We start from the raw sequence: 13,188 nt of genomic DNA, 5'->3' as shown, positions 1-13,188 counted from the left end.
TTCTGGTCTGTAGATTTGACTCGGTTCCTATTTGAGTCGACAAAATGTTCTTGGCTGTTTCATCCGTCAGATCATTGAGTTTCTCCTCAAGCCGCAGGATTTATGTCTGTAACTTACATGCTGAAGTTTCTACAGATCTTCATAATTAATATTAATCAGGGATGCACAGATTACATAACATTTCTGTGTCGATATCTATATATTAAATTACTTGGAATGACATTTTCCGATACCGATAAATACCGATACTTTAGTTTTTCACTCCTATCATTGTCACCTTATTCAAAATAATTTGACAGTATAAATTCTGGTGTGTTTTTAAATGCCAGGATATAATCTGCCCTAAACACCGGCTGTTGGAATAAAATGCTTTTATCTGCCGATACAGATTATATGCCAATACATCTCTAATATTAATACAGATCACTGACTGATCAAACACAACTAACAAAGCATCAGTAACACTGCAGAGGAAAGTGTGTGTGTGTGTATGAACTATATATAAATTTAAAAGAGAGGTTTTTCTCAGCCACACACGGCTGGAACTGATTAGAGCCGTCAGACCTAAAATAAACCGTCAGGGCGGGCGGGCGACGCAGACTTCAGCCTGACTGGTGCACCACAGCCATCTGGCGGTCCGTAAGGGGCCCGGAGCCCGGCGGGCACAGCCCGGTATTCCCCTGCCACCAGAGCGAGTACCACGCCCTGCTGTAGCGCCTCATTCAACCGCCCATAAAAACACACCGACCTCCAGACCGAACCAGCTGCGAGACTAAAAAAGCTGCGATACCTCCAGCTGCAGAGACTGTGCCGGTTCTTCTTCACGTTAACACAGATAAAGAGCTTTAGAAAGGAAAACTACAGTACAGTATATAACTCAGATGTTACTTATCATAGAGATATGTAAAAATGACAATATTAAAGCTCAGGAAAGAGAAATATTTGAGTTTATTTTACATAAACTTTACATTATAATTTGAGGTCTCTGACTTTAAAATGTTAATGTTGATGTTAAAGCAAAGTTTAAGACATGTTGAGAAGTAAAATTCAAAGTTACATAAACAATTCTCCTCTACGTTAAACAAGCAAAAGTCTGTGTTTTATGAACGTCAGGGGGTTTCCGAATGTCTAAAGTGTTTCCTGTTGGCCAGGTACATATGACAGCTAGTACAGGTGTTCAACATCAGATATCATGCAGTTGCCACGGCGCACGTGAGGATGACGTCATCCCTGAAGTCTGCCTCACATACGCACACACATCATGAGTCACACTTTTCCTTTTGCTGGGCCAGATTTGAGAAAGCGAAGGAGGGATTGAGAGTGATGGGTTATATGAAGAGTCGAGTACAGTCAGAGGAAGACAATGAAAGAGAAATATCACAGCTACATTTTTAAATCAAAGAAGAATACAAAAGAATACTTCTGTTCATGTGTGACACATCTCATCTAATACATCTCATATGCATTCTTTTTTCTTATTGGTAAAGTTAACATTTATGTAGTGACCACAAAAGTTGAATAAAAAAGCTTTCCATTGATGTATGGTTATAGGCCGAGATGCAACTAATTGAAAATCTGGAATCTGAGGGTGCAAAAAGATCACCTCTAAAGTTGTCCAAATGCAACATATATTACTAATGATAAATAATATTTGATATATTTACATTAGAAGGGGAGAGCGGGGGCGAAACTAAGTACCATTTTTCAGAAAAACTTAATTTTAAAAGATTTTTTTGCTGTGGTCAATAACTCACAAGTGTGCTCTATCAATACCAGGTGGAATTTTGTAAAAATGTAAAACGGCGTCAGTATAATTTCACTTTAAAGCGACACCATGTAATTTTCAAAACTTCATAATAAATTTTCAAGACCCTTTTGATAGTACATCGACTTTAAATAGGTTGAATGACATGTCTACCATAGCCCGACGGGGTCTGAATCGCTTTTACTCGTACTTTAAAACTTAGGGTTTCTGGTAGTAACCAGAGCACAAAAAAAAACTACAAAATTCGACTGCTTTACGGCATACGTCACTTCCTCAACACATTTTTTTTGACGTGAATTTTGCTGGAGGCTACTTAAGGAGTGTAGAGAGCATCTTCTATTATGTGACTCTGTGGCACCATGTTGGTGTAACGGACCTATGACACGGGCGACCCGGGTTTGATTCCCCTTTAAGGCAATTTTTTATATAAACTCACGATCTTGATTCGTACATAAATGCGATCTTCTTTATAAATGACGGCGATTATCTTGCATATAGTTCCCTGTATTCAGATGCTGCATTCACGTGTTCACGTATTTACCTTTCTTTTACTGCCGAGTGTTTCTCTCTTCTCTCATCCTCATTTGCTGCGTTCCGCTGTCACTCGCGTGACGTATTACAAAGCGGCAGACCTCTACACATCGGTTTGCTTGGATTTGGAGCGACAATTTTCACACAAAAGAGTGGAAAAACAAGCGCCATTGCGGAAAATCCCGGTGGTGAGGGAGAGAGGGACGATGCAACAATATTTGTTTTGAAAAAGGCAAGGAAATACTTCTGATCGTTTCTCAATTGGAAGGCTGCAGCTTTCGGAGTTCAAATATGCAGGCTGCATACGTCATCAAGCCTGGTTTATTAAGGTAAACTGAGCATTACATTCGCAAGTCATAAGCATACTGCAACAATTTACGATTAACTAAGTATAATAGTCAACTTTATAATGGTTAATATTCTGAAATAAGACAGTCTTGATGACGTATGCAGCTTAGAAATACGACATCCGGAGGCTGCAACCTTCAGATTGAGAAATGGCTTCTGCCACGAGTTCCTCATCAGAAAGTTGTAACATGACTGCGTTTCTCCCTGATGCCTCAAAATGTTGATCGTTTAGCATTTAGTTTTTAAAGGTTTAGTTTTTAGGTTGGCCAGTTCTTTTCATTTGCGACAGTGCTGCGGCGCTTGTGGCCTCTAGGGGCGCTAGGCGTGAAGAATACATGTCTAGCGCCCCCTAGTGGCCAAAAAGTTCCGCGGTGTGCCTTAAAACATAAGTAGTAAATTGTTACTTCTGACCCCACCTGCAGGGACGAAAGTAACACACAGGTGAGTCAAAAGTAACACAACAAAACAAGACTGATTTACATGACTATGACCACGTTAATATGTAACTGCAAACGTATTTTGCAATTTATCTTTGTAAAGAATAATGAAATTACATTTTACATTTCAGTTTTATCAAATGTTTCAAAAGCAACTAGCAGTACAAACTTAAATTGTTGAGAATAAAATATTTTCAACAGTTTGAACACTGAAATTAAATCAAATTAGAATAATATCAGTTTTCAACATATACAACAGTATTAGCAGTGGGACAAAAGTAACAAGTGTTACTTTCATCGCGACAGGATCTCCTCACATTTAAACCCGATGTACTTTTATTTTGAAAAACTCAGAGAGGTCAAACTTCAGGATGTGTTAGAGCACTAAATAACCTGTAGATTGATCAGTACTTTAACACGTGAAACCAGAAACACAAAGCGTTATAAAATTTTACTGCTTTAGGAATTTACTTTTCACGGTTGAAAACACCTTTCTGGATCTACACGCGCAAAACAGTGAGTAAATAATGCAATATTTGTCAGCTCTGTCAAGGGTTTGTGTGCTAAAGATGCTGTCATAGTCTGGGATGTAAAGGTTATCAGAGCTCGGAGAAAATTTTACCTTTTTACGTTACTTTTGCCCCGGTTCTCCCCTACATTAACAAAATATCTTTATGAAACATGGTCTTTATCCTAATGACTTTTGCCATATTTTTATTTAGACCCATTGTGGCTTTTGCTACAAATATACCTGTGCGACTTATGACTGGTTTTGTGGTCCAGGGTCACAAATGTCTTTCATTTAGTTTTATATGTGATCTACAATGTAACTGTGATTCTATTTAAAGAAAAACACCACTGTTTTTCAATATTTTCCTATGTTCTTACCTCAACTTAGACAAATTAATACATCCCAATCTTTTTTTAATGGATGCACTTAATCTTTGTACAGTGCGTTGTGACTGTGTTAGCATTTAGCCTAGCTCCATTCAGTCCTTAAGATCCAAACAGGGATGAATTTAAAAACCACCAAACACTTCCATGTTTTCCCTACCTAAAGACAGTTACACGAGTTAAGTATGGAGGCACAAAATCAAATGTGACGATTTTTTAAGCAGATAAAAATGAGAACTATATTGTATGGCGAAAGAACACTTCATCAGCATTTTTTTCGCTTAAAAAAAAAATCGCCACGTTTGATTTTGTGCCACCATACTTACTCGTGTAACTACTTATGTAACAGACTTTAAATAGGGAAAACATGGAAGTGTTTGGTGGCTTTTAAATTCATCACTGTTTGGATCCTAAGGAATAAATGGGGCTAGGCTAAATGCTAACACATTCATAACGCGCTGTACAAAGATTAAGTGCACGCATTGAAAAAAGATAGAGATATATTAACTTGTCTAAGTTGAGGTAAAAACATAGTAAAATATTGAAAAATGGTGATGTTTTCCTTTAAGCCGGTTCATGAGGTGCATTCTTGGATGTTGAAGGGGTTTCCATTTGTCGACTCCTTTTGCTTCACTGTATCTACAACTCATCTATTTCATCATTATCTTATTAAACCTCAGGTAAGGTCCAGTTTTAACGCAGGTAAGGCAAAGCTTCACAGTTTGTCATTTTTAGTATGCTCACAGTTAGGCATTTGATAGATGCTTTTATCCAAAGTGACCTACAAACATGAAGATTCATCATTTTCAATATCACTATTTTGGTCATGAAACTGCAGAGCACCGCTTGTGTTGTTTAGCAACAGACAACCAATCATAAACTCATTACATTTCTGTCTATCTCATACTGTGTTGAAAAATGATAACCTGGACCATTAGCCGTTTGATTTTGCATGTTTAAAGACGTCATGACTCCTATAAGCTTTTTTAGGCATGCAGACCTTTAAAAACCTTTGCACTCAGATGTCTGGAAGTGCCTTTACAATCAGACGATCTGATTGGAGGATGCAGTTTTCACAAGTGCTTGACAGTTCTGTGTGAAAAGAAAATAGTGCTCATTAAACAATTTTACTAGGTTTGTAAAAACACAGAAACCATCGTGCTGACTTGAAAGCTAACACAGTTTATGAATGTTTCTCTGCTTGTATGAGTATTTAATGAGGTAAGCACTGAGACAGATCATGATTGGTTGTCTGTTGCTAAACTATACTGCATCATCGCACTGTAGACTCTTTGGTAATGAAGTTTGGGTTTAAGTGGTGACAGAAAATTCAGATTTACAAGAGTAAGTAAATATAGAGTAAAGTGGAGTTAAAATATATCTTTACTTTTCTGTGTATTTTGGGGGTTAATAAGTGGATTCTTAAAATAAAGAACCAGACAGAGTCACATATAAAGACCAACAAACCACAGCGCTGCCACCACACACAGAACAGAAGCATGCATGGAAACCATCAAAGGGTGAGAAGTCAAATAGCAATGTATATCAGTCCTGACCTCTGACCTCCTACATGCACACACACACATCGGTGAATGATTCTCCATATGGTCTCATTGGTTCTCATCAGCGTCTCCTCCGGATCTCAAACAGCCTGATCTCACGAGAATTCATATATTTTATGAGTTGGCTAATGCGCATAAATTCAGAATGATCATCAATGTCACAAATCATACGGGTGATTCTCCCGAAAATTAAGTAAATGCAAAGTAAAAGTATCAAAGTAAGAAGCAAACATCTCTTCGCGTACTATTTTTCACATGATTTCAAATGGCATCATACAAACCAATTTTGTTGTTTTTTCCACATTTAAGGGGAACATTTTCATTACCGCAACGTGTTCATGACTGGATTTGGGTTCTTTGACATGAAAATATTTATAATTAAAAAATCTAAAAAATAAAAAGCTTCAGTGCATGTTATACTATAAACATTAACAGTAAAGAAACATGTGGTATTTGGTAAACGTAGAGACAATAATAAGGAATATAAATCTGTCCAAGAAAAATTTTCTCATCCTCCGCAACAATTTTCAATCATTGTTTAAGCCCTCAAGGAACTAACATTTAAAAAAATTGTTGGAAGGGACATAATTGACTGTGACACTCAAGATGGCTACCAGGTAAGCAGTTCTTACTTTTCTCTCCGGATAAAAGTTGAAATTTTGTTTGTCATAGTACCTAGACAACTTTTACGTCCTCATTACCGAAACATGAGTTTGTAAATGCATATATTTAATGTAATGCATGTTGCGGTAATGATCATTTTTGATAATGATCATCTAAAAAATTGTAATAATTTTTTTAATCCTCTACAACAATGGTTATAGTAAGTTCAGACCTTAATCTTATATGTGCAAAAAAATGGCTTCAAGGGATTTAAAAAAAAATCTGATGCTGGACACCTAAGTCTGGATTTCGTGAAAATCACCCATATGTGCCACCTTGTAAAATACGAAAGCAATGCCTAGAGATAGCATTGACAGTAATCACAGTCAGGTAGTTTAACCTTGTTAAAATTCGTAAAAATAGTGCATAACCTGTGACTGCAGAAAACTCAAGTCAGTATGAAACTGCATTTCTATCCATTTCTTTCATATCTAGTTATGGATCCAGCTGTTTCATTCAAATATCAACAACGTCTCTAAATGTCTTCCCTAGGAAAAACGGCAAAGATTTTTCGGAGATCTGTTTTGGAATTTTTTCTCCTATTGGCAACCACATTGGCCAAACTCGAAATATTTTCCATTGTTTTGTTTTTCGTGTGACTAATACGGCGCAATTATAAAAGTGAAGGAAGTTCAGACTCGATTCATAAACACACTTCACATGGACGACTGCGCTAATCTAAACACAAATGACTTTCATACACACTTTTAAGGGCGATGTATGCATGCATATATTTATTTATATAAATATTCGTAAAGCTGATCAGATAAAAGTAAATCAGACCTAATGATGATTGTAAAAGTACAAACTGAAATAAAAAAGAAATCTGTTGCTTTAAAAGCTGCATATGTGAATGTATGTGTGTGTGTATACGTGTGTGTCTATTTTTGTATGTGTATGTGTGTGTGTGTAGGACTGAATAGCGCTGGTGTCTTGGGTTCGCATCAAAGGCCAGAGAGACGCAGGGAGGCATATGGGAGCAATAATGCCGCTCTAACCCCTCATTACCAGAATGACTGCGCCGTCAGCAGAGGCCAACGACAATTTTCAAAATGCATGCCTTTTTCTTTCCTTTTCTGTCTTTAATTCATTTGCAAAGAAGGAAAAACATCAAAAGCTGAGATTTTCCCTGGCATGCTGCAACGTTCCGGACATCCATGAGGTTTTTTAAACACTGCTGGAGAAAGTTAAGATTATTATTAAAAAAAAGTTGCAGTCAAAACTTCTCCTTGAAAAAGAAGTTAGAAGTTAGCGAACATAAAGCAGCAAACTACAATGAAAATATTTAAAGGGGATCGTAGCTTTTTAGATGACCAGGTTAGTGATTAGAGTAAAATGTGTTCCTGTAGCTCAGTTGTGTTAGGGTTCGATTCTCGGGGAGCACACATACTGATACTGTGTATAGCTTGAATGCAACGTAACTCACTTTCTCTGCCAAATGCATGAATACAATATATAAATAATACATCAAATACACGTGTCAAATTTGATTTATGCACCGAAAGCGTGTTAGATCATTGCATCGGTTGAAAAGATGCAGATGCTACGAAACGCAACAGAGTAAATCCGCAGTGTTTATTCTCTGTGTGCTTGGCAAAGCCTCGTATTTTGCTGAGCTCATCCGTCGGGGTGTTTTAAAAGAAAAGGTCTATCTTTGGAACAATAGAAAAAATGAAAAAGCAAAACGACCGCAAAAAAACGTCAGTGCAGAAGAACACAAACCCACTGAACACAGACGAACATCTACAGACACATGTTAACTACATTAACCCTCAGCACGCTGCTTTGAAGTCCACTGTTAAACAACCTCACATGTAGGTGAGACAGACGACGTTTGGTTACCAACTGAGCTCCAGAAATCCTTAAAATCATTGCATTCACATAGACAGTGATGCTGGATTAACATTTATTGTATCTCTTCAACAACAAAGACATGACGCTATCCAACATGATCTCATGAAGTTACTTTTCATACACACTACATACATTTTACACTTCAGCATCTTTTTTTAAATGTACAAAAAACATGTTTCGTGTTTTAATTATGTATTAAGTTATGTATTAATACTATGTAATAACTGTGAGTCCAACACAGTTATTAGACCATCACATGACATAATTTTGATTTAAAATAAATTTCATAAGCTTTATATTTCATCTTTTCTAGATGCTTATGAGCAATGCAAATGTCAACTTTACCATTAAAAAATGAAGATGTCTTTACCATACTGATATCTCAGATGGATTGGCTACAGGGGGTTTCACACTGCATGACTTTACCATAGAAAGAATCACCAACAACTTTGTCCCACTCCGCAAACTACGTCTCACAACCAAACGCACGTGAGAAGTGACGCGAAGGAAACAACGCGAGGTCACACACGCAAGACCGGAGTTTTCACGTAAGAATGGGATTATTACTAAAAATGGTGGCCCACAATACAAATTGCATGTGCGCTCATTTGTGGCAGAAAGAATAAAAAAAAACGATTATAAAGGAGGAAATGGTTGGAGAGACTCCTCCCACGAACTTCCAGCTGTCCTGTATATTGTTCTCTCATTGGCTGTAGGTCATCACTGATGTTATTTTTAGTCAAAACACATTTTACACGGCATGATTTTGAATCACCGACAGGTTCAGATAGCTAGCATCTCACGGGTGTCGGCGACTCGTCGACGATTTTCTCAGATCGGGTCTTTGATAATTCACACTGTGTGATTGTCACTCGCGTGCACGATCATCGATTTGCCTGTGATTTCGGGCATTTGTCTGCGATTTCTCAAAACCTGTCGGCAAGTCAAAATCATTTTCACGTTCATAACAGAGATACGTATATCCGTCAGATTCATCACATAGTTTCTTCCTCTGCATTCTCTGATCAATTATATTAAAAATTTTGACTGAAAATGTCACATCCATGACGCTGGAATTGCTCATATATTTTATGGATAATATAAAAGTAAATATTGTGTTATGCATCATCTCTTGAGTTTCACAGTCATGCAAGTTTTAAACAACATGAGGGCGAGCAGATCTATGAACTAACCTTTTAATATTCTCACTGGTTGTTTTGTTTCTGATAAAAAGCCAAATGTTTTCCTGATGTTTCATCACTGATATGACCAGAGCTATATGCGACAGAGAAACGTGCCCTCCTATCCTATCGTTTAGTTTTCAAAAGAGTTTGAGAAGTTAGTATAGACAAACTATTAACATACTCGTATTCAAACAATAAAAACTTGATTTTCACCACAGGGGGACTTTAAGATTATGATTTTTTTATTTGTCTTCACCGGGCTGTGCACCTTTCAGGACTGCTGACCCAGCTCTTAACGGAGACGTCTTGAGTCCTTGCTCGGGTTCAAGAGGAGAAACCGTAGCTAAAGCAAACACAGTCACCACCCAGAGCTTAGCCAAAAAAACACTGTACCACCCCTCCTCCAACAGCAGCACCCACCCATGAGTCAGACACACTACCCAGAATTCAACATCAGCAGACGTGAACTGGACATTTGGAGACACAAAACCAAACTATATTATAAAAAAGCATTTGAGAACAACATTGCAAGTTTGATGTTGATAAAGAAGTTGACTCTCTGTATGGTTGATTTCTGATGGGTCTTTCCTTCTTGCCTTACGGTTATTTCCCGCAAAATCTGGTCCTAATTTCGACCCAGTTACCCAACGTATACACGAGGGTGGGGGGCAGACAGCATAAAGGACCCTTTATTCGCGCCGGACAGGGAAAGGAAATCGGCTTCAGAAGAAAAAACACGCCAGCACGCTGAGAGCCGCCACAGGCCCGCACATCTGGAGTTATTACAAGCCCGCCGTCTTGCCAAGAAACTCCGACATTCCTGCAGCGCTACAAAGCCGCAGAGTCGTGCAAACTCTCTCCCACACACACTAAAAGCTGACACGCTCGTCCCAAACACGAAAATTGCAACTGCCTCTCGTCCTGCTCTTACAAAAAAAATGACACATGCACACATGCAGCGAATTAATGCACTTCACTTCCTGTTGACCTTTGCCCATCCACTTCCTGTCGCCTCCCCAAAAAAGTCAGAAAAAAGAAATGCAGACGGGGAGGAACGGGGATATAGTCCCGCCTCCTTCTGCTCTTTCACTCTCTCACTAGTCTAGTTAGTTAACAGCTGCCACGTCAAGCCTGCAAGTCGGTAGAGATGAGATGAACTCCAGTCGCGTCCATCCTCACCTCAAGTTTGGGAGACGCAGGAGGTTTTTCTAATGCATCTTTCGGGATGTAAACTACGTGACTTGTTTAGGAATCTGGGGGAATCTCGAGGAAAGAATCAAGACTTAGGTGGCCCATCTATTCTGCAGGAGTCCTTGTCTCAATGAGGTCCTGTAGATGCATTCAGTTCAACATGCAGGATTGCACGGAGGACGCATGAGGTGCAGTATTTTTTTCAGATATATTTTCACAGAAAAATTATGTGACATTTTCTATTTATAGTTAATTTTAAATGCATTTGGCAGATGCTTTCATCCACAGCGACTTGCAGTGCAAATTATGTTTGATCACTTTGTGTGTCCGTTGGGATCAAATCCGTGACCTTTGTGTTGCTAATGCAATGCACAACCAATTAGGAACGTTTTAATTGAAAGTATTGCAAGCTATCAAATGCAAAATTATTTGGTGTGAAGGGTCAATGAGGGCAAATGTGAGTTTGTTTCAAAAGAAATGAACAGATGAAAAGTAAATGCTATCATTTGCATTAAAGTTTGAGGGGATTTTTGAATGAAACCTTAAACCGCAGGGAATGCGTCAGACTCCGCAGGGGAGAGGAAATGGGAATAAATCTGCCAATGGGACGTTTCAATGTTGCTCTCTCACCTTCGTACTTTACCTCTGTTTCAGACTACATCACCAATTCAATACTACATGTGCGGTAAGTTACCGTCTTCATCAATGCCATCGGGTGTTTATTTATGGACGGATGCTGGAAATAAGATGACCCGTGACTGCGGGTGTGTGGTCACTTCACCCGTCCCGCCTACCCAGTGTTCAGACTACCTGTTCAGGAAGTAGCGTTTGTACAGTAGTCTGCACATTGGTTAGGCTGGGCGGGACAATCGAGACGGATCCTTAAATTCATCAGACTAACAACCAACCCGCATGCATCAAAGATTCAGAGGTGACAACAAAAGCTGAAGGAAAGTTGACTTATTTATATGCTCAACATGCAATGATATCAATAGCAAATGATGAAAGTAAATGATGTCATGTTTGAATAAAGTATAAACTAATGCTAATGCCAGATGTGATGAGTGTCTTTTTGTTCTTTCAACACAACACAAAAGTTCTTGAGCATGAAATGGTAAAAAAAATGACAACTTTCTGTGTCCATAAATTAAATAAAGAAATGTAATCTGAATTACAATAGATGCGTAATATATTTAAATAGTCAAATAATAAGTATATAGAGCTATAAATGTTAAAAAACCGTAGATGATGTTGTCTTTGATATCTCTAAATTTGGTCTCAGTTTGAGTTTTGTTGAGATTTCTTCTGAAATGAGCAAAAGTCTCATTTCGCTCTCTATTTAGTCTCATTTCTCTCTAGAAATAACTACAGAGGACATAAAGAAATGAATCTCTGTTGGTGAATTTTCATCCTATAGTATGAGCGCAGACACATGGATTTCATTAAATAAGACTGACAGAGCGATTCAGCGAGAGACAAAGAGATTAAAGGAGATAAAGTGAGACAAACGGAGGGTTTTGGAAGCGGCTTGTCTTTCACACGCTCCAAACTCTCAAACATCCAGACAAATCGAAACCAGATGAACATGTTTCCACTTTAGTCGGTCCTGGATCACGACGTTTCCTCATACGAGGCTTTGAACACATGAGAGTCAGATTTACTGAGATGTTGTAATATCTGTCAGTTTTACATGCCATTGCCATGTACTGAAATAACAAGAGAATGCTGCGTATGTGCGTCTGGGTCTACATAACAAATTAGTTGTCAATAAAAGTCAACTAAATGTGACCAAAATGTCACTTTGGGGGCAAAAGGCATGTCTTCATTTGTAAATGTTAAGGTTAGTCTAAGCGGTTATAATATAGTATAAGATATAATATAATGAGAGAGAGAGAGAGAGAAGCTGATTTTTGGATAAGGGTGTAAGCCGCATTTAAAGTGAGGAGGACAGGGACATGGTTATGTGTAAAATAAAGCAAAATAAAGAAAACTGTGACATATAAGACCAACAAATTATTCATACAGTGGCTTTTTAGTAAAATTTCTAAAAAAAATTGGGACCAAAATTTTTTTAGACATGTTGACCTGACCATGTTTTTAATGCATAATGAATTTGTTCTTAAAGACAAGTAAATGTTCAGTAATAGAAAACAAATAATACATAAATAATATGACAAATTATGAGCAGTAGCCCACATAATTATAATATAACAAGCATAAAAATAAACAGGGCTTTTTATGTTTTTAATATTGGTCTGTAGAAATGTAATAAAATGTCTTATACTGTATAACCTAAATGAACTATAAATTAAACCTTTTTGCAGTTTTAAAAGTGAATCGGTTAAGACAAATGAATGATTTTTTCTTTGGCCATAGTTTGATTAACATTAACAGCAAACTTTCACTTTAAGAGTAAGTGCATGGACCCAATAGTTTAATTTCTCAACCGCTTACCTTCAACTTAAGACATAGACTGTGTTTACGAGGATAATAACGCCGTTATAAAGGGTTAAGCATGTAAATCTGTTTCGTGTCTTCTTGTGCTTAAATGCTAAAATTAGCAATGCGTATGTAAAATAGTCATTTGTGACGACACAGCACTGACCTGATGAGACGAGTGACAGTTCTCGGCTGTACCCGTTTCACTCTTTTGAAGCTAAGACAGACGCGCGTGCATGAAAGATTGCTCACTTGTGATTGGGTTAATGTTACTTCACTCAAATAAGTAATAAACAAAAATACATGGGCGGAATGGTGAC

General features: G+C 37.8%; 1 protein-coding gene across 10 annotated transcripts in view; it reads right to left on the bottom strand.

Annotated features, from left to right (window-relative positions):
• dnm1a (dynamin 1a) overlaps positions 1–13,188 on the bottom strand; it is a 59,186-nt gene that overhangs the window by 12,254 nt on the left and 33,744 nt on the right. The window lies entirely within an intron of this gene.

This window comes from Paramisgurnus dabryanus, chromosome 5 (genome assembly GCF_030506205.2).
Source record: "Paramisgurnus dabryanus chromosome 5, PD_genome_1.1, whole genome shotgun sequence".
In the NCBI taxonomy this organism is placed as follows: Eukaryota; Metazoa; Chordata; class Actinopteri; order Cypriniformes; family Cobitidae; genus Paramisgurnus; species Paramisgurnus dabryanus.
The sequence above is the reverse complement of the archived record's forward strand: the minus strand, read 5'-3'. Positions and strand labels throughout refer to the sequence as shown.